At 39.0% G+C, this 19678-nt stretch overlaps 2 non-coding genes across 2 annotated transcripts; both read right to left on the bottom strand.

Moving 5' to 3' along the window:
• Window positions 1-7909: 7909 nt before the first annotated feature.
• Window positions 7910-8029, bottom strand: LOC124164607. Its single transcript, XR_006866079.1, has one exon. It is a non-coding gene; the product is annotated as a U5 spliceosomal RNA (small nuclear RNA).
• An 8676-nt stretch (window positions 8030-16705) lies between these two features.
• Window positions 16706-16823, bottom strand: LOC124164603. Its single transcript, XR_006866075.1, has one exon. It is a non-coding gene; the product is annotated as a U5 spliceosomal RNA (small nuclear RNA).
• Between the last annotated feature and the right edge of the window lie 2855 nt (window positions 16824-19678).

Here is a 19678-nt window from a genome sequence, read left to right as displayed (position 1 = left end):
AGCGGGGAAGCTACAGCGATCGAGTAGTTGGTCAAAAGCTTACGTGCAATAACTTCATCCGATGATATATTTCGAGCTCTCAAACGATATGCAAATAACACACAAATTATCAAAAAAAGTTTTCTGGCATTGCAATTTGTTGCATAATGTTATCTGTTCCGTTGATAATTCGTTAAAATTAGTATATTCCGTCGAATAAAAACTTTTGGGCTAGGTCATCGCGTCAATTCTTGGGTGGCCCCAACGTTTCCCGACCTATGCTGGTCGCTTTCTCAAGGGATTCTGATTCTAACTTTTCTGATTTTAACGAAGTCGTATATTCTGCTTGATAAGCTGTGCTTAAGTATTGTCCATCTCGCAAATTTTCGACGCAAATGTATTTCCTAATCTCAGCATGGCTATCATGTGAGTCAATTTGTACACTGAGTGCTAAAGGTATTTGGAAGGAAAATTTGTTCAAAGTGGCCTAGGTAGAGGTTTGCGTAGGAGGGACTGAATCCACTACCCATTGAGCAACCTTTGATTTGTAAATAATGCTTATTGTTAAATGAGAACGAATTGTGCGTTAGGACGATATTAGCTAGGCCTAAGAGGAAGTCAGTGCTAGGGGTATGAGGAGCTGGGCGTTGGGAAAGGAAGTGGCGGAGGGAGGAAAGACCTTCAGAATGAGGAATGGATGTGTAGAGAGAAGTGACATCTCTGGTGGCCATGGTAATTATGGTAATTTGGGTGTCAGGAGAAATTGGAGTGGATTGGAGACGGTCTTGGAAGTTATAGGTATTTTTGATATGGGATGGTAGAGAAAAAAACTAGCGGTTGGAGGTAATAGTCAATGAATGCAGATATTCTTTCCGTGGGTGAGTTGCAAGATGAGACAATAGGACGGCCAGGGTGGTTGGGTTTATGTATTTTTGGCAAAATGTAAAAATGTGGAGTACGTGGGTTTGGGGGGGAAAGGATGTCAGACGAAGAGAGGCCTTCCAGTGGGGCATGTTCCTCGAGAAAAGACCTGAAGCCAAGTAACAATGCTTTTTTTATCGGGGGGGGGGGGGAGGGGTGGACCCCCCGGACCTCCCCCCTGACCACGCCTCTGTCTGCCATAAATTTCTATGCTGCAGTATGTCCGAATCAGTGCAGTATGGCCGAGAGTCTGCCTTCATTGGAGCGATCGCGGAAAGGACGGAAAAAATAATCGTGTGATTGAGGCTTATATTAACTTTTGGCCTGACATTACACGAGTCTATATTTTTGTACTCTCACCTACACAGTGAAATTTTTTTGAAAAATGACTAGCCTGGAAATATGTCTTACATCATTTTGACACTAAAAATGTAACTTTAAGCAGATAGTGTAACTAACTGTCAAAACTAGACAATAGTTTTAAATACATCTTTCATTCCTCTAAAGCTTTTGGGGGATCTATCCACTCATCGCCCCCATAGTTACGTCACTGCTCCTACAGCTTATTTCTCTCCCAAGCAGTTGATATATCCAAAACACGTTGTTATACCAGGGATAGCATTCGTAACTAAACGAAAATAGAAGCCAGTTAAAATTTCAATAGTTTCGTTCCCTGGAGCGAAATGTAGAAACAAAACTAAATGGATTTAAACCCGGGAAATTAAACTCAGGCTCGAAACGAAATCGGAGTAAAAACTACTTCGATTCTAAACTAAACTAAAACTCTGAGACAAAACGAAACGCAGGTAATGTTTCGCACCGGAGGGACCCCGGTTTAGTTTCGACTCACACACCGAGTACGAAGTATGGTTGAATGAAGTAGAGGTTCGGCCTACCGCCATTAAATGCATGGGGCACTCATATTTTTACCAGTAAAAGGAGAGCGGTGAACGAAAACAGGCCGTTTAATTTTTAAGCTCAATATTTTAACCTCTCTACACGTAAGTATGTCAAACGTAATGCGTCGAAACTATTCCCTATTATCCCCCTCCACTCAATTTCTTGGATCGAAACTTAACTATTAAAAAATCGTTATTCCAAACAGAATCCATAGGTAGCATATGGTCTTTATAGACTTGAAGAGTGCAAATGTTTTGCTTGTATGTCTTGGGATTGCCTTAAACTATGAAAAGCACACCCATTAGCCACACCCATAAGCACGCCACGGGACACGCAATCGATTTTTTTAAAATCTATTATCATCGCGAGGGTGAAACATTTCAAAACCCTACTCATCCGTGAAGCCATTGTGATAAAGAAAAACAGAAATAATTATAGCAGAGATACCGAATTGAGAATTAGTAATACATGGAACCCAGTCATCCACAACATTTCTTCATCTTCCCATCTTCGGTCCTCACTCCTCACCCCTCTGCTCACCCGGAATAAAAAAAGACAGCAGAACCAAACTCCAGCACCATTCCCTTGAAGAAGTGACCGGCAGTCGGTAGCGAAACGTCGGGGCAATCTCCATTACGACACGCGGCATACACCCGTATGTCTCTCTTGAATCACCATGAACCGCGAAAGCTTCAATCAAGAAATAAGAACACCCATTATGTACTCGTTAGATGTTGTGAAGATGTCTAAAATTTTTTGTAACGTGCATAGGCGGATCTAGGGGGGGGGGTCACGTGCACCCGTCCCCCCCCCCCCCCGGACCCTTAAAAAATATGGAAGATTTTTAATACGGTCCATTATCATTGCGTTCGTTTTGTATTCCAAGGTATCCTTGGACCCCCCCAGAGCAAAATCCTGGATCCGCCCCTGGTAGTATGGATCTCCATGCACTCTGTTGCAACATTGTTTGGCGGGTCCTTCGGATATTTGGCAGATATCCACACAAGGTTAATTGGGTTAACATATGTCTATTATACCGATGTAACATATGTTAGCACCTAAAATGCTGTCTGGATGTTATTGGGACATTGATTACTGTCGTATCATTTCCTTTTCGACTCTGAACCTCACCTTGTCCCCATTCCTTTGAGCATTGCCGGTAATCACAGTAGGCAAGTCAATGCTGCTTCTACCCTTTGCAAAGGAAGTCCTCAGCCAATTATTTCTACTCTTGCGGTAAACCAATAAAACCCAATCCTATGCAAAAGTAAATACGAGCACCACAAAAACGCGGCTCAGGCAACGGCCTTCATAGTGGCTTTGTGGTCCTCATTGTTAACCGACAACCCTACAATGACTGCCGGAGGGTATTGGACCATGACATAAGCTCTTTGCTTCCAGCTGTTTTCTCTAGGCTCATATGAAAATAAATCCGCGTTCTAATGGCAGTGAAATTAAACTTGGGATACAGGATGAGTTTAATAATTAATTTGATGAACGCTTGCATTAATGTAATATAATATAAAATGATAGAATATAATAAAATATGATATAGTTTAATATGATAAAATAATATAATATGATAAAATATAATATAGTATTATATATCATAATAATAACTTGTATCATTTATTTGCATAATTCATAACATACAATTTAGCATAAGCTATGATAGAATGAAATTAAGCACCAAAAAAGGGCACTCTATTGGTGAAGTTGCCATTCGATGCATACAGCAGCACATTATTTTAAGTCCATGGACACCACATGTGTTGTGAGCGAGATCTCCTTTACAGTCAGCCTCAATCCATCCTTTTTGCATGTTCAAGTGCCCCGTGCATCCCTTTAAGGCGATATTATCGTTAATCTTGAGATGAATTCTAGTGATATATATCTTCAGCCTATCTCTTTCACATTAGAATGGAATATATAAACTACTTGACTCTATTATAGCCTCATTTTGAATATGCTGCTAGCATGTGGGCCCCGTATGAAGTTGCACTGATATCTGAAATCAATACAAGCTCTGGGAAGCCATATTCGTGCGTGAAAATGATTGTACTATTGTCTTCTACTCTTTCCTACTACTGTCAACATGATCACGAGAGGGCAATAGATTGAAAAACGGAGTGTTCTCCTTTCCTCGTACAATCAAGGATACCAACGATGCATCGTCTCAGCTGTCTTTCTGGTAGGTCTTTTTGTATGAGTCCCAAGAAAAAGAACTCACTTTTTCAAGGTTTGAACGCTTTTAATACAAGCATAGTCTTCGATCGTATCCAAAGAGAACGAAATGAACTTCACTGAAAAGCGCACTTACCTCGCCTGAAAATCCTCCATTGTCTTCACCATAGACTATTTGCTGTTGAAATCAATGTTATTTCCGGCGTCGCAAACTTATTTCAAAGATAACCGTACAAACGCCTCAAGAATTCTAAAAAAAATGCTCTCATATAAGTTACTCCGCGTGACTTTGCCGAAGCTCTACACCAGCCCAATTTCCGTCTGGCAATATCTCATAGATAATATCCCTCTTTTTCCGCCTACCTTCTCTTCTCAATTCAATCTCCAATACTTCTTCCTCTCTTGACATCTTTGCCTCCCGCACCAATTTTAATAACCACGTGAAAAGTCTATCCTTTTGACACCGACCTTTTGTATGTATTGTAATAGTTGAAAATGCTTGTTATTTATGATATTATTTTTATACATGTTTATTATTTATATTTACATAATTTATTTTGTTTATAAGCCCGATGTTAGGGCCTTAGTGCTGTTTTTCGTGTGATATAAATAAAAAAATAAATTTGAGAATCGGTGTCTTGAAGCAAAACATAAAAACTGTGAATGCTGAGCGTTAAAACCCATACAGTTTCAATAACCTAACCGCGCCGCGGGTAATCCAACTCCTGACGCGCGGAGACGAACCCTGCCGCGCGATCGGAAAATCAATGCTATTTCCGGCGTCGCAAACTTGTTTCAAAGATAACTATATAAACACCTCAAGAAATCTTCAAAAAATGCTCTCATATAATTTACTCCGCGTGACTTTGCCGAAAACCCATTTGAAACTCTACCTAAATGTAAAACTTTGTAGAAAAACAGTATCCGTCATTTTGTAACTGCATGGTAAGAATTCATCGATGATATTTTTTAAGATTACGGAAAATTTAAGAAAAAACACCAAGGCAACAGTATGTGTTCTTTTATACCGCAAGAATCCACCTCTAACTTCACCATCTACTTACTTTGGAAGATTTTCAGAGAAAATTGAAGACGGGCGTTTTTATGGAAATGTGTTCACGTTTGAGCCTCTGTATCACAGTAACGGGTGAGATATATGTCAAATGGCGTACATATCCATAAATTTCAATCAATTTTTAGTATACCTTCGAAACTTCAAGTTTATAACTCAAGAAAAGCCATTTTGTAATTTTGTCCGGCTTTTTCCGATTTCCGTCCACTGTGCGATGAATTGATTATTATTATTGTCAATGGTGTTACTCGCTAGGACGACTAAATAGCATGTGTTAATTTTTCCATTGTTCTAACCTTGCCTAAATTAACTATAGGAATTACTAATCCTTGACAAGTTTTGCCTTTGCATAAATGTGCTCGTATTTTTTATGTATTATGATTAATATTTCAATGACCGTTGGTGTGCATGTAGGATTCCTCTTGCATGAAGAATGCTGGTGATTGGCCAACCCCTTGCAATACACCCTAGTGCTGACTTAAAGTATGTAATGTAATTGTAGATCTGCCATTCACTTATTATTTTCACATCTCACAGTATTTCTTCCGATTATTTACGAATGCCAGCTTAGGCTTAGAGCCTATGCATTAGGAAAGAGTTTTATTCATATACCCATGTCAAGATAATAGTCGACCGATTACGGTCACATATTAAGTAGCGTTTTGAAAGCATATACCAGAGTAAAATGAAACGTATTTCCTGGCTTACCAATCGATCGCCTTGGAATTACCCCTCTAATGAATCACCTTGGATTAAATATTATTATGTCGTTATTAATATTATTCTCAGTGAAAAAAAGTTACATTCTCAGTGAAATAGTGCTCGTTTGGTGAAGTATTTCTCGATTTCATCTCCCACCCGGTTTTATCGTCCTTCGCTTCCATCGGATTGAAAAAATAAATTGAGGTTCTTGTAACTTACGTAAACAATTATCACTAAAATGATCGCTTTGCGCTCTGTCAATATGTAATTTAAAGAATTAAATTAGTCACCGGCGCCAACAAAGATTTGTTGAGGGACAAAATATAAATGCAAACTGACACAATAAACAAGCAAACAACCAATTAAAAATTACGTGCATTAAAAAATAGTTAACACAGTAAAATTCATAATGTTTAGACGCAAAGCACGCAATTGTCATCTTCAAATAAAAGCTACCATCCGAGGCTTACGTTTTGTTCGAAAATTATGATTTCTTATCCTAACAGTTCTTGTATCCCGTAGAAGGAATTGTATTCATCGTTTATGATATGAATTTTATATGGAATGAATAATTCACTGAAAACTTCAAGAAGATGATGATACCATTGGCTGGGTAGGTACTCAGGTTAGGTTATGTTGGGTAGGGATGTTTAATATTAGCGTAAGTCGCCTCATCGAAGCACTTTTTCCGTATCTGCAAACACATTTTGGGTGAAGGATCTAAGGTTTTCCCGGCGAATAGACTGGAGGAAGAGTTCTCGGGTTTTCAGCCGGGTCCAAGGGTTTTTCTGCACCGACGTTGCAGAACGTTGATGCAGAAAAACCCTTGGACCCGGCTGGAAACCTGAGAACTCTTCCTCCACATTTTGTGTGCTTTGTCGTACCGGTTGCACAATAAACACTGAATTTATAATATTAATCCTTGAGGGTACTTGTGATGATATTCATTCCATCGGAACTGAGCGCTTTAATACTTACAACAAACACAATAAAAAGAAGAAAATCAGGAGTGCAAGGGATAGCCATACTAAACCTATGAATATGAATTTTAATAAAGGGGATTGGTGTGGTGGCTAGAGTGTTGGTTTCCCACCCCGTTGGCTCGGGATCAAATCCCGGCGGTGGCAGAGAATTTTCAGAGAAGGCCCGATCAATGCTTGAATGTTGTGTGGAGGGCATTTCAAGGGCTACACTCCGTCCTTCGGATGGGACGTCAAGCCGTGGTCCCCTTGGCGCCTTTCGTCAAGAGCAGGCTAATACCGACGCCGGGTTTCTCTCCACCCTTCCTTCCATACCCTTCCCTCATGGCGCAAATGACCTACGCTGTCGGTCACCTCCTCCAAATACCATATACCACCATACCATTTTAATAAAAGAGCAACCACAGTAGTTAAAGCGAAAAAATTACGCAATGTAATCGTAAAAGCGAATAGATATCCAATAACAAAGGTCAGTGTCTGCAAAAGATGTTATTCGAAATGTAAAAGCAGTCATATAAATGTGGGTAGGAAGCCCAATGAAACTCCCTATCCCAAACCATTGGAGCCCATGGTCTTTTATTGAAATCGTTTCCTCAACCAGCCACACGCTTATCAGGGCGGCGCCATAGGAGGACAAATGCGTTTAGAATTCGCAAAATATGCTGTAATTCTACATATTGAAGACGTGCTATCTCACTACAACACAAAATGAGGTGAAACTAAAGATTAAGTGGATAACTAGAGGAGACCGTAACTAGTACTTGATTTTTTAAAAATAGATCTTATTTGGTACTCACTTCAGGCGTTGAAATTCCCATTCTTCTTCAATACCCTTTACTTCTTACTTTTCATGCCCACATTGCATCATCAAACCACTTCAGGCGTTGTAGTCTCCATACTCCTACTAAAACCTACGTAACCAATTTTTCATGCCTCTGTTGCAACTGGCATCAATTTTTTTACATTTACGCACCTCATGCAAGCAAATTGCATACTACATTAATACTGTAACAAACTAAGACATTTAATCACTTATTCCCTATTTAATCATTAGCTATAAGTAGTTTTCAAACTATGCCTTAGTTTAGTTACCACCTTCAAGTACTATTCCATTGCTTTTCGAAAGTGAGAGTAAAGCACGAGCGAGATGGTTGTGGATACCATTTATTTGGCCCAACAGAATCTGTTGGGCGCAGTTAAAAAAATGTCTGAACAGACAATTGAACTCCCGCCACGGAACTCTTTAGTAAAAGGCGAAAGATTTGTACGAACTGACAAGAGTTCTGTCTTTCTTAATTTTAAAATTATAAAAATTGACGGGGGCTTGCTAATTGACAGGATAAGTCATTGTGAGAGTTAATATCTTCTGGCAACAATTCCATGGAGACTTCATATATGAGAAATTTAGATTAATTAATTAGCCAAGAACACATGGGGCATCGGAATCGATGCGTTAAAGTGGGACATCCCTAATGAATGAATTTCATCGGATTAAGAGTGATACGGTGAAAAATTAGCAATTAAATTTCAAAGCCTCATCACCCACCATGTCCAGCACTTCGTCGTTCCTCCTCCTCTCCGTCCGCTTCACCTTCTCCATTCTTGACCACACAAACATCTCGAATGTCCCCAGTCCTCTCTTGTCCTCTTTCCTAAGTTCCCACGTTTCCGCAACGAAAATAGCTGCACTCCAGATCAGACTCTTCACCGACCACCTCTTTAAACCCTTACATAGCGATCCTCTCCTCAATTCCTTCCTGTTCATGAACGTCTCCTTTGCTAATACAATTCTCTTCCTGATGTTATTATCTTATTCTTATTCTCTGTTAACGGTAATTAAAAATCCCACATCGGATTGAAATGTTTTTTAAAACTTAGGAAATTTTCAGTGAGATGGTTACAAGTTCAGGAGCATCGCGAATTTTCTGCGGGCCTTGCCCAATATTCCTTGACATCCGATTTCAATAATGATAACCTATCTTTTAGACGAAAGTCATTTCATTTGAGTTGAAGAGATGACTTCTTCCCATTCGCATTATTTGACAACTGTTTGTCAATATCTTGTAGTTAGTATTGCTGTGTATCCTTATTCCGAATACATAAGATACGATAGATTTCCTGATAGATTTGATTTTATTTGGCGGGACGCTAAGTGAAGGTTAGAAAACAAAATATAAATAAAAATCTGAATACGTAAGTAACCATTTTTTGTCGTAGGAACAGCATAAAAAGGCCGAGAGCTGGATAAAAAACTAATAAGGCCACAAAATTCATGTGCAATATATGTAACCATAAACAGATCTAGGGGGAGGGCACGGGGGCACGAGCCCCCCCTCCCCAGACACTTAAAAAATATGCAACTTTATTAACACGGTCCCATTATCATTGCGTGCGTTTTGTATTACGAGGTATCCTTGTGCCCCCCAAGAACAAAATCCTAGATACGGCCTTGCTTTAGCCCCCCCCCCTGATAGAAATCCTGGATCCGCCCCTGCATGTATTTCATTTAAAGAAGGGAGGTTCATGTTTTTTAGCGAGTCAAGTTCTTACCCGTTAATTTTGTTTTTCTCCTAAAGTGATGCCCAGAGCATAGTGATTTTATTTTTTTTTATTTTACCAGAAGGGGTTTTAAGCGTTTATTCTCATGTTTTAAAAAGTCATTTAATATTTAAAACCAAATAAATCATAGATTTATCAGGATCAAACCATCTTCCATTTATCATAATATTTACATCTTTTTTCGATTCATCTTTGTTATGAAGCAAATATCTATTTTTCCTTACGGTGATAGCCTACCAGTTCAGCTACGTGCCGAATGAGTTGGGACGAATAGCATATTGGGTGTCAGACTCAGTATTGTATTTTATTTTGACCAACCAAATGACCAAGTGTCCATTATAGTTATCTAACGAAATGAGAGTACCTAGGATTCGACCCGAATTTTCTTCCGCACGATAGCTGCTGAGCAATTATAGATCTAGCGACTCATAATTACCGCAAGATAGGCAAGGATACGATAGCGCGAGCTACGGTGCTCTATCTCATGATTTAACCTAAAAAGACTACTAGGCTCATTATGTTTGACCTTACCTAATTAGTTTCCGTTCGTTTCTATGCCATCAGTGGGATTGCCAAGAAATTTTTCGGGGGGGGGGAGTCCAAACCAAGGGGGGGAAAAGTTTGAAAGACAGGGTACTAATTAGGAGGTTTAAAACCAAATTTAACACTTTTCACTATCGAAAAAAACTTCATCTTTTAAAAAGAAATATTTTGTATTTTTATGATTTTTCAATATTTTTGAAGCCAAGTAACAATGTTTTTATTTATCGGGGAGGATGGGGGCGTCCGCACCACCTGGACTTCCCCCCTGACTACGCCACTGTCTGCCTTTAAGTCTATGCTGCAGTATGTCCCAATCAGTGCAGTATGGCCGAGAGTCTCGTCCGCACAATGCAGAGAAAAAATGCCGACCGTCGAGACTAGACTCTCGCACAGCACTACTTAAAAAGACGGAAGCAGTGATGGTTTCACCGACGGAAAAAGGGAAGTGCCGAGTAATGGAAAAGGGATGGGATTTTCATCCCTGGAGCCATCGTGGAAATTTATTGCGTGAAACGTATTTTTCTGCCTTAATTGGAGCGATCGCGGAAAGGACGGGAAAAAATTATCGTGTAATTCAGGCTTATATTAACTTTTGGCCTGACATCACACAAGTCTATATTTTTGTACTTTCACCTACACAGTGAAAATTTTTTGATAAATGACTAGCCTGGAAATATGTTTCACATCATTTTTACACTAACAATTTAACTTTAAGCAGATACTGTTACTGTCAAAACTAGACAATAGTTTTAAATAAATTTTTCATTCCTCTGAAGCTTTGGGGGGATCTATCCACTCATCGCCCCCATAGTTACGCCACTGCTCCTACAACTTATTTCTCTCCCAAGCAGTTGATATATCCAAAACACGTTGTTATACCAGGGATAGCATTCGTAACTAAACGAAAATAAAAGCCAGTTAAAATTTCAATAGTTTCGTTCCCTGGAGCGAAATGTAGAAACAAAACTAAATGGATTTAAACCCGGGAAATTAAACTCAGGCTCGAAACGAAATCGGAGTAAAAACTACTTCGAGTCTAAACTAAACTAAAACTCTAGGACAAAACGAAACGCAGGTAATGTTTCGCACCGGAGGGACCCCGGTTTAGTTTCGACTCATACACCGAGTACGAAGTATGGTTGAATGAAGTAGAGGTTCGGCCTACCGCCATTAAATGCATGGGGCACACATATTTTTACCACTAACAGGAGAGCGGTGAACGAAAACAGGCCGTTTAATTTTTAAGCTCAATATTTTAACCTCTCTACACGTATGTCGAAGGTAATGGGTCGAAACTATTCCCTCTTATCCCCCTCCACTCAATTTCTAGGATCGAGTTTCAATTAATTTAGTTTCGTCCCGGGTCGAAACTAAACTCCTTGGTGATTTTAATTTCGGGCAGGAACGAAACTAAACCTAGAACTCGTATTTTAGTTTCCCTCCGGGTCGAAAGAAACACTTTCGTTTCACTTGCAATTCCCGGTTATTACACGAGGGATATTTTTACAAGGTTACATATATATCCTATTTGTAACATCCACAATGATTTGTAAAAATAACGTTACACAGATATCCAAGTTGAAATATCCGTGATATTAAAAAATCGTTATTCCAAACAGAATCCATAGGTAGCATATGCTCTTTATAGACTTGAAGAGTGCAAATGTTTTGTTTGTAAGTATTGGGATTGCCTTAAACTATGATAAGCACACCAATTAACAACACCCATAATCACGCCACGGGACGCGCAATCGATTTTAAGAATCTATTATCATCGCGAGGGTGGAATATTTCAAAACCCTACTCATCCGCGAAGCCAAAGAGATAAAGAAAAACACAATAATTATAATAGAGATACCGGATTGAGAATTAGTAATACATGGTTCCCAGTCATCCACAACATTTCTTAATCTTCCCCCGCCAATCGTCACTCCTCACACCCTCCGCCCACCTGAAATAAAATAAGGCAGCAGAACAGAACTCCAGCACCATTCCCTTGAAGAAATGACCAGCATTCGGTCACGAAACGTCGCGACGTCCCCGTCGCGTCGGAGCAATCTCCATTACGACACGCGGCATACACCTGTATGTCTCTCTTTAATCACCATGAGCCGCGAAATCTTCAATCAAGAAATAAGTACACTCATTATCTACTCATTAGATGTTGTGAAAAGTCTAAAATTTTTTGTAATATGCTTAGGCGGATCTGGGGGGGGGGCACGGGGGCACGTGCCTCCCTCCCCCCAGACCCTTAAAAATATGTAAGAATTTTAACACGGTCCATTATCATTGCGTTCGTTTTGTATTGCAAGGTATCCTTGTGCCCCCCCAGAGCAAAATCCTAGATACGGCCTTGCTTATGCCCCCCCCCAGATAGAAATCCAGTATCAACCCCTGGTAATATGGATCTCCTGGATGGACTCTGTTGCAACATTGTTTGGCGGGTCCTTCGGATATTTGGCAGATATCCACACAACGTTAATTGGTTTAACATATGGATATTATACCGATGCCATATAGGTATGTTAACGCCGACAATGTTGTCTGGATGTAATTGGGACATTGATTACTGCCTGTGTCGTATCATTTCCTTTTCGCCTCTGAACCTCACCTTGTCCCCATTCCTTTGAGGAATGCCAGTAATCCATGTAGGTAAGTCAATTCTGCTTTTACCCTTGGCAAAGCAAGACATCAGCAAATTTTATTTCTCCTCTTGCGGTAAACCCATAAAAACCAATCCTATGCAAAACTATAGACATGCGCCACAAAAACGCGGCTCTAGCAACGGCCTTCATAGTGGCTTTGTGGTCCTCATTGTGAACCCATATCCCAGCAATGGCTGCCGGAGGGTATTGGACCATGACATAAGCTCTTTGCTTCCAGCTGTTTTCTATAGGCTCAGATGAAAGTGAATCCGCGTCCTCATAACAGTGACATTAAACTTATGATACAGGATGAGTTTAATTTGATGAACACTTGCATTAATGTAATGTAATATAATATAATATAAGATGATAAAGTATAATATAATAATAACTGGCATCATTTATTTGCATAACTCATAACATACAATTTAGCATAAGCTATGATAGAATGAAATTAAGCACCAAAAAAGGGCACTCTTTTGGTGAAGTTGCCATTCGATACACATAGCAGCACATAATTCTAAGTCCATGGGCACCACAAACAAAGAAAAAAATCTAAGCATCAAGACAAGTATAGGACAAGTATATGTACAGAAAAGTTTAAAATTATCACAAAATTATTAAAATCCATTGACTTTCCCGTTCTCTTGGCTATTATATTTACACCTTTAAACTTGGTGGGGTAGTAATGAATGGCTACTGAATCATGCTTCAGTTGGATTCTCCAAAGGCAAGAACATGTGTTGTAGGCGAGAGCTCGTTTACCGTCAGTCTCAATGCATCCCTTTTTGCATGTTCAAGTGCCGCGTGCATACCTTTAAAGCGGTATTATCGTTAATCTTGAGATGAATTCTAGTGATATATATCTTCAGCTTATCTCTTTCACATTAGATTGGAAGATATAAGCTACCTGGCTCTATTATAGCCTCGCTTGAAATATGCTGCTAGCGTGAGGGACCCGTATGAAGTTGTACTGATATCTGAAATCTATGGAGTTCAGCGCTGGGCAGCCAGATTCGTGCATGTAAAAGATCGTACTACTGTCCGATACTCCTTCGTACTACTGTCGACATGATCACGAGAAGGCAATTGATCGCAAAACGGAGTGTCATCCTTTTCTCGTACTATCAGGGGTAGCAACGATGCATCGTCTCAGCTAATGTCTTTCTGGTAGGTCTTTTTGTATGAGTCCCAGGAAAACAACTCACTTTTTCGAGGTTGACGGCTTTTAAGAAAAGCATGGTCTTCGATCGTATGCAAAGAGAAACAAATGAACTTCAATGAAAAGAGCACTTACCTCACCTGAAAATCCTCCACTTTCTTCACCATAGACCTTTTGAGAATCGGCATCTTGAAGCAAAACATAAAAACTGTGATTGCTGAGCGTTAAAACCCATACAGTTCCAACAACCTTACCGCGTGTCCGCTAATCCAACTCCCGACGCGCGGAGACGAACTCTACCGCGCGATCGAAAAATCAATGTTCTTTCCGGCGTCGCAAACTCATTTCAAAGATAAATGCATAAACACCTCAAGAAATCTAAAAAAAATGCTCTCATACAAGTTACTCCGCGTTACTTTGTCGAAACCCCATTTGAAACTCTACCTAAATGTAAAACTTTGTCGAAAAACAGTGTCCGCCATTTTGTAACTGCATGGTAAGAATTTATCAATGATATTCTTTAAGATTACGGAAAAATAAAGAAAAAATACCATGGCTATAGATTATGTGTTTTTTATACCGCAAGAATCCACCTATAACTTCACCATCTACTTACTTTGGAAGATTTTCAGAGAAAATTGAAGACGGGCGTTTTTATGGAAATTTGCTCACGTTTGAGCCTCTGTATCTCAGTAACGGGTGAATTATATATGAAATGAAAAACATATCCATAAATTTCAATTATTTTTCAGTATTTTTCATTATTTTTCAAGTTTATAACTCAAAAAAAATCCATTTTGTAATCTTGTCCGGCTTTTTCCGATTTCCACCCACTGTGCGCTGTGTTAATTATTATTGTCAATGGTGTTACTCGCTAGGACGACTTATAGCATGTGTTAATTTTTCCATTATTCTAACCTAACCTAAATTAACTATAGGAATCCTTGACAAGCTTTGCCTTTGCGTAAATGGGCACGTATTTGTTTATTATGATTAATATTTCAATGACCGTATGGTGTGCATGTAGGATTCCTCTTGCATTAAGAATGCTGGTGATTGGCCAACCCCTTGCAATACACCCTAGTGCTGACTTAAAGTATGTAATGCACATGTCGATCTGCCATTCACTATTATTTTCATATCACGCAGTACTTCTTCCGCTATTTACGAATGCCAGCTTAGGCTTAGAGCCTATGCATTAGGAGAGAGTTTTATTCATGTAGGCATGTCAAGATAATAGTCGACCAATTACGGTCACATCTTAAGTAGCGTTTTGAAAGCACGTATCAGAGCAAAATGAAACGTATTTCCTGGCTTACCAATCGATCGCCTTTGAATTTCTCCTCTAATGAATCACCTTGGATTTAATATTATTATGTCGTTATTAATATCATTCTCAGGGAAAAAAGTTACATTCTCAGCGAAATAGTGCTCGTTTGGTGATGTATTTCTCGATTTCATTTCCCACCCGGTTTTATCGTCCTTCGCTGTCTTCGTCACCTGGATTGAAAATCTAAAATTATCGTTTCTTGTAACTTACGTTTATAAGTATCGCTACAATAATCACTTTGCGCACTTTCAATATGTAATTTAAAGAAAGAAAATAGTCACCGGCGCCAACAAAGATTTGTTGACGGAAAAAATTTAAATGCAAACAGACAAAATACACAAGCCAACAACCAATAAAAAATTACCTGCATTACAAAATAGTTAACATGTCTAGACGCGAAGTACGCAATTGTCATCTTCAAATAAAAGCTACTATCTGAGGCTTACGGTGTAGTCGAAAATTATGATTTCTTATCCTAACAGTGCTTATATCCCGTAGAAGGAATTGTACTCATCCTTCATGATATGAATTTTATATGGAATAACTAATTCACTGAAAACTTCTGGAAGATGATGATTCCATTGGCTGGGTACGTACTCAGGTTAGGTTATGTTGGGTAGGGATGTTTAATATTAGCGTAAGTCGACACATCGAGGCACTATTTCCGTGTTTCAAATACATTCTGTGTGCTTTATCGCACCGGTTGCACAGTAACGCTAATTAGGTATAAAAAGCATCGGTTTTGTACATTCCATCTTTAAGATGTCTATAAAAACGCTGAGTTTATAATATTAATCCGGGAGGGGACTTGTGGTGATATTCAATACATCGGAACTGAGCGCATCAATTTTTACTGCTAAATAAAGAAGAAAATCTTAGTGCAAGGGATAGTCATAATAAACCTTTGAATATGAATTTTAATAAAAGAGCAACCACAGTAGTTAAAGCGAAAACATTACGCTATGTAATCGTAAAAGCGAATAAAAATCCAATTCCAAAGGTTAGTGTCTGCAGTATATGTTATTCGAAATGTAAAAGCAGTCATACAACTGTGGCAGAAGCAGCCCAATGAAACTCACCATCCAAACCCATTGGAGCCCATGGTCTTTTATTGAAGTCGTTTCCTCAACCAGCCGCCAACCAGCCACACGCTTGTCGGGGCGACGCCATAGGAGGACATATGCGTTTAGAATTCGCAAAATACGCTGTAATTCTACATATTGAAGACATGCTATCTCACTTCAACACAAAATGAAGTGAGGCTAATGATTAAGTGGTTAACTAAAGGAGACCGTGCCTAGTACTTGATTTTAAAAAATAGATCTTATTTTTCTCGATCCTAGCCGCTTGTATCGCACTTGGGTACTCACCTCAGGCGTTGAAATTCCCATTCTTCTTCAATACCCTTTACTTCTTACTTTTCATGCCCACTTTTCATCATTCAAACCACTTCAGGCGTTGAAGTCTCCATACCCCTGCTAAAACCTACGTAACCAATTTTTCATGCCTCTGTTGCAACTGGTATCAAATTTTTACATTTACGCACCTCATGCAAGCAAATTGCATACAACATTACTACTGTAACAAACTAAGACATTTGATCATTAGCTATACGTAGCTTTCCAAACTATGCCTCAGGTTCGTTACCACCGTTAAGTACTATTCCAATGTTTTTCGAAAGTGGAGTAAAGCTCGAGCAAGATAGTTATATGGTTACCATTTATTTGGCCCAACAGAAGCTGTTGGGCTCAGTCAAAAATTGTCTGAACAGACAATTAAACTCCCGCCACGGAAATCTTTAGTAAAAGGCGAAAGATTTGTACGAACTGACTAGAGTTCTGTCTGTCTTAATTTTAAATCTACAAAAATTGACGGCGGCTTGCAAATCGACGGGATAAGTCATTGTGAGTGTTAATATCTTCTGGCAATAATTCTATGGAAACTTGATACATGAGACATTTAGATTAACGAATTAGCCAAGAGCACATGGGGCATAGTTATTGATGCATTAAAGTGGGACATCCGTAATGAATGAATTTCATTAAATTAAGACCAACACGGTGAAAAATTAGCAATAAAATTTCATAGACTTCTTGGCAGCCATCTATTGTCGAAAAAGGTAAGCAGGCTTTTCCAACCCACTCGGCAGGGAGCGCGCACGCTACGGAAAGAGCAGAGTCCTCTGGATGGCGGTTCTCTACACTACTACCTCATAGGGTCTTTGTAGTGTATTATCAACAATCCAGAGGACTCTGGGAAAGAGCGAATGTAAGCAGGTGTGGTAACTACTACGCTATGCGTATTCCCAGGCCCGAAACTTCTATAAATGCAACTCCGTTTGGCAAACGGAGTTGCATTTATAGAATTTATTTACACTCACAATTATCAATTTTTTTATATGGATACTAGAAAAATTACAAATAAATTAAAAAGTGTTTCCATCATTTTTATTTGTTCTTTCGGCGCAAACTGTAGGACTAGATAATGCTTAAACATTTTCGTTACTAACAAAAAATATAAGCTCTAAAATACGAAAAAGCCTATTTTACCCAGGTGAAACGAGAGCGTCGCGTCGGACGGAATGTTCTGGAAGTAGCGGTCGAGTGTTGCGAAAGCGTTTAGGTGGTGTCGCAGAAGTGCCCGGGGTTATAAATATATTGATCAGTATTCATATTTGAAACTTATTGTGGAAAATGAATGCTATAGACATAGTAGTTTTCCCTAGGTAGAGTTACAAAATTCATGAGCTGAAAAAAGGCTAACTTAACGGTGCGCGGAGTCACTTATTGCACTGGTGTATCTACATTTTTGATTTTTTCACAAAACAAAAATAAATCAGAATTAATATCTGGGCTTCAGCATGCGCTGAAGCCCAGATATTAATTTGCAAAGTACGGCGGCACATCACTTTGAGGCCAACAGCATGGCCGCGTAGAGGGGGTACGATCCGCGGGTGGCAGATTCCAGGGGACGGCAAAATTCGATTAGTTTATTCGATTAAGTTATTTCATTTTTCTGATAAAATTATTTTAAAGCTATTATTAATACAGTAGATTCCGTTTAATGGGTCCACCTGTTACTTGGGGCAGCCGCTTATTGGGGCAGATCTTGAAGAACAGAACCCAATAGAGGAATATACCCGAGTATTCTCCGCTTAATTGGGACAGCATGCTGCTTTATTGGGCCATGAGTCGGCGACATAGACTCTCTACTCGCGACTAAATTAAATTTTTTTGTTTTCAGAATACTATTTTTTTATATTTTCCTCCTTTGATTTACTCTTATTTTTCACAAATGCTCCTATTCCTGCCCTATTTTAAAAGCTCTTGTTGTTATACTATCCGCAAGAGGATAGGACTTTTCTTTAATAGGACTTATTAAAAGACATCCATTCTGCGTCGCCCGAGAATGTGAAAAATATTTTTAACTAAATTATTATAATTCTTGGAAATGAATTACCTTAACTCGCTGATTTATTAATCAAATTAATAGTTTAATAAACTTATGTTGCATTATAAACATTATTTAGCTTTTTCCATCATTTCAACGTTTGTTTATGCTCATATACAGGATAGTTCGCCTAATTGGGGCAGCCGCTTAATTGGGGCAAAGTGCTAAGTCCCGATATGTCCCAATTAACCGGAATCTTTTGTATATAAATTATTAAACAATAATATTAAATCTTCTCTACATCGAACATACGGTGTATAATTTCAACTACCGCATCTAAAAAAATAGTGGATATAAAAGTTTGTAAGGTTCACAATTATTTAATTATGGGCACGACCCGGGTTTCGTAACTTGGTTACATCGTCAGGTCATGACGAAGAAGTTATCAGTTATAAAAAAAATAGGTTACGGATGCATTGTATTATAGTGTTGGGGAGTGGGAGGGAGGGAGCTAAAGGGGAGGGGCTCAGCGAACTGATCTATTCCCCCACCCCGACAAAACTCTTTCTTCCAGCCCTGAGTATTCCCAAAGCCCGTATGACACTCCAATTTATTGGCCAATAAATCGTCGCGCAATATTGTTTAAAATATTGGGCGTTAGTTGCCGTGTAACACGTATCAATATATCTTCTATATTATTTCTACTGTATAGATACCTTTTTCTCAACTTATACGCAACCAAACTCTACAAATGAGGTACCAAAATGCACACAATTTATCAGAGAACATGCGACGGCATACCTTACTTCCTAAATATTGCTATTGTTTCCTAAAATTGGTTTAAAAAAATGGCCCTTGATATTTCTCTTAGGGGATAAAGCGATCCGCCATCGTGACGTCACGCACTTCCTCAATGGTGCAGAGCAAACCTTTATTTCGGGATATTTAATTGATATCAATTTTGTTTCAGATACATATTATTATATTTTTTGCAATATAAAGCGCTTTCAACATATTATTTCAAGTTAACACAGAAAGATCTTGGACTCAACACGTACTCAGTCTATGGCGAACCATTTTCTGTCTCTCTTTCTCTGCCACCTTCTTTTCTTTGTTTTCGTGTCTTGGTTATGGTGGAATGTTCGAGAGGTAAACCGGTAAATATTCCTGACATTAACGGCGCACAAACTGATACATTTGTTCATTTGCAACAATATCCCGCATTCTTTAAATAACTTTTATCAAAATGCGGCTGATTCCACATTCAAGTCTCCTGTTGATACGTAAGTATGAGTCATCATGTGCGTTTAA

This window comes from Ischnura elegans, chromosome 8, assembly GCF_921293095.1.
Source record: "Ischnura elegans chromosome 8, ioIscEleg1.1, whole genome shotgun sequence".
NCBI classification, from domain to species: Eukaryota; Metazoa; Arthropoda; class Insecta; order Odonata; family Coenagrionidae; genus Ischnura; species Ischnura elegans.
The sequence above is the reverse complement of the archived record's forward strand: the minus strand, read 5'-3'. Positions and strand labels throughout refer to the sequence as shown.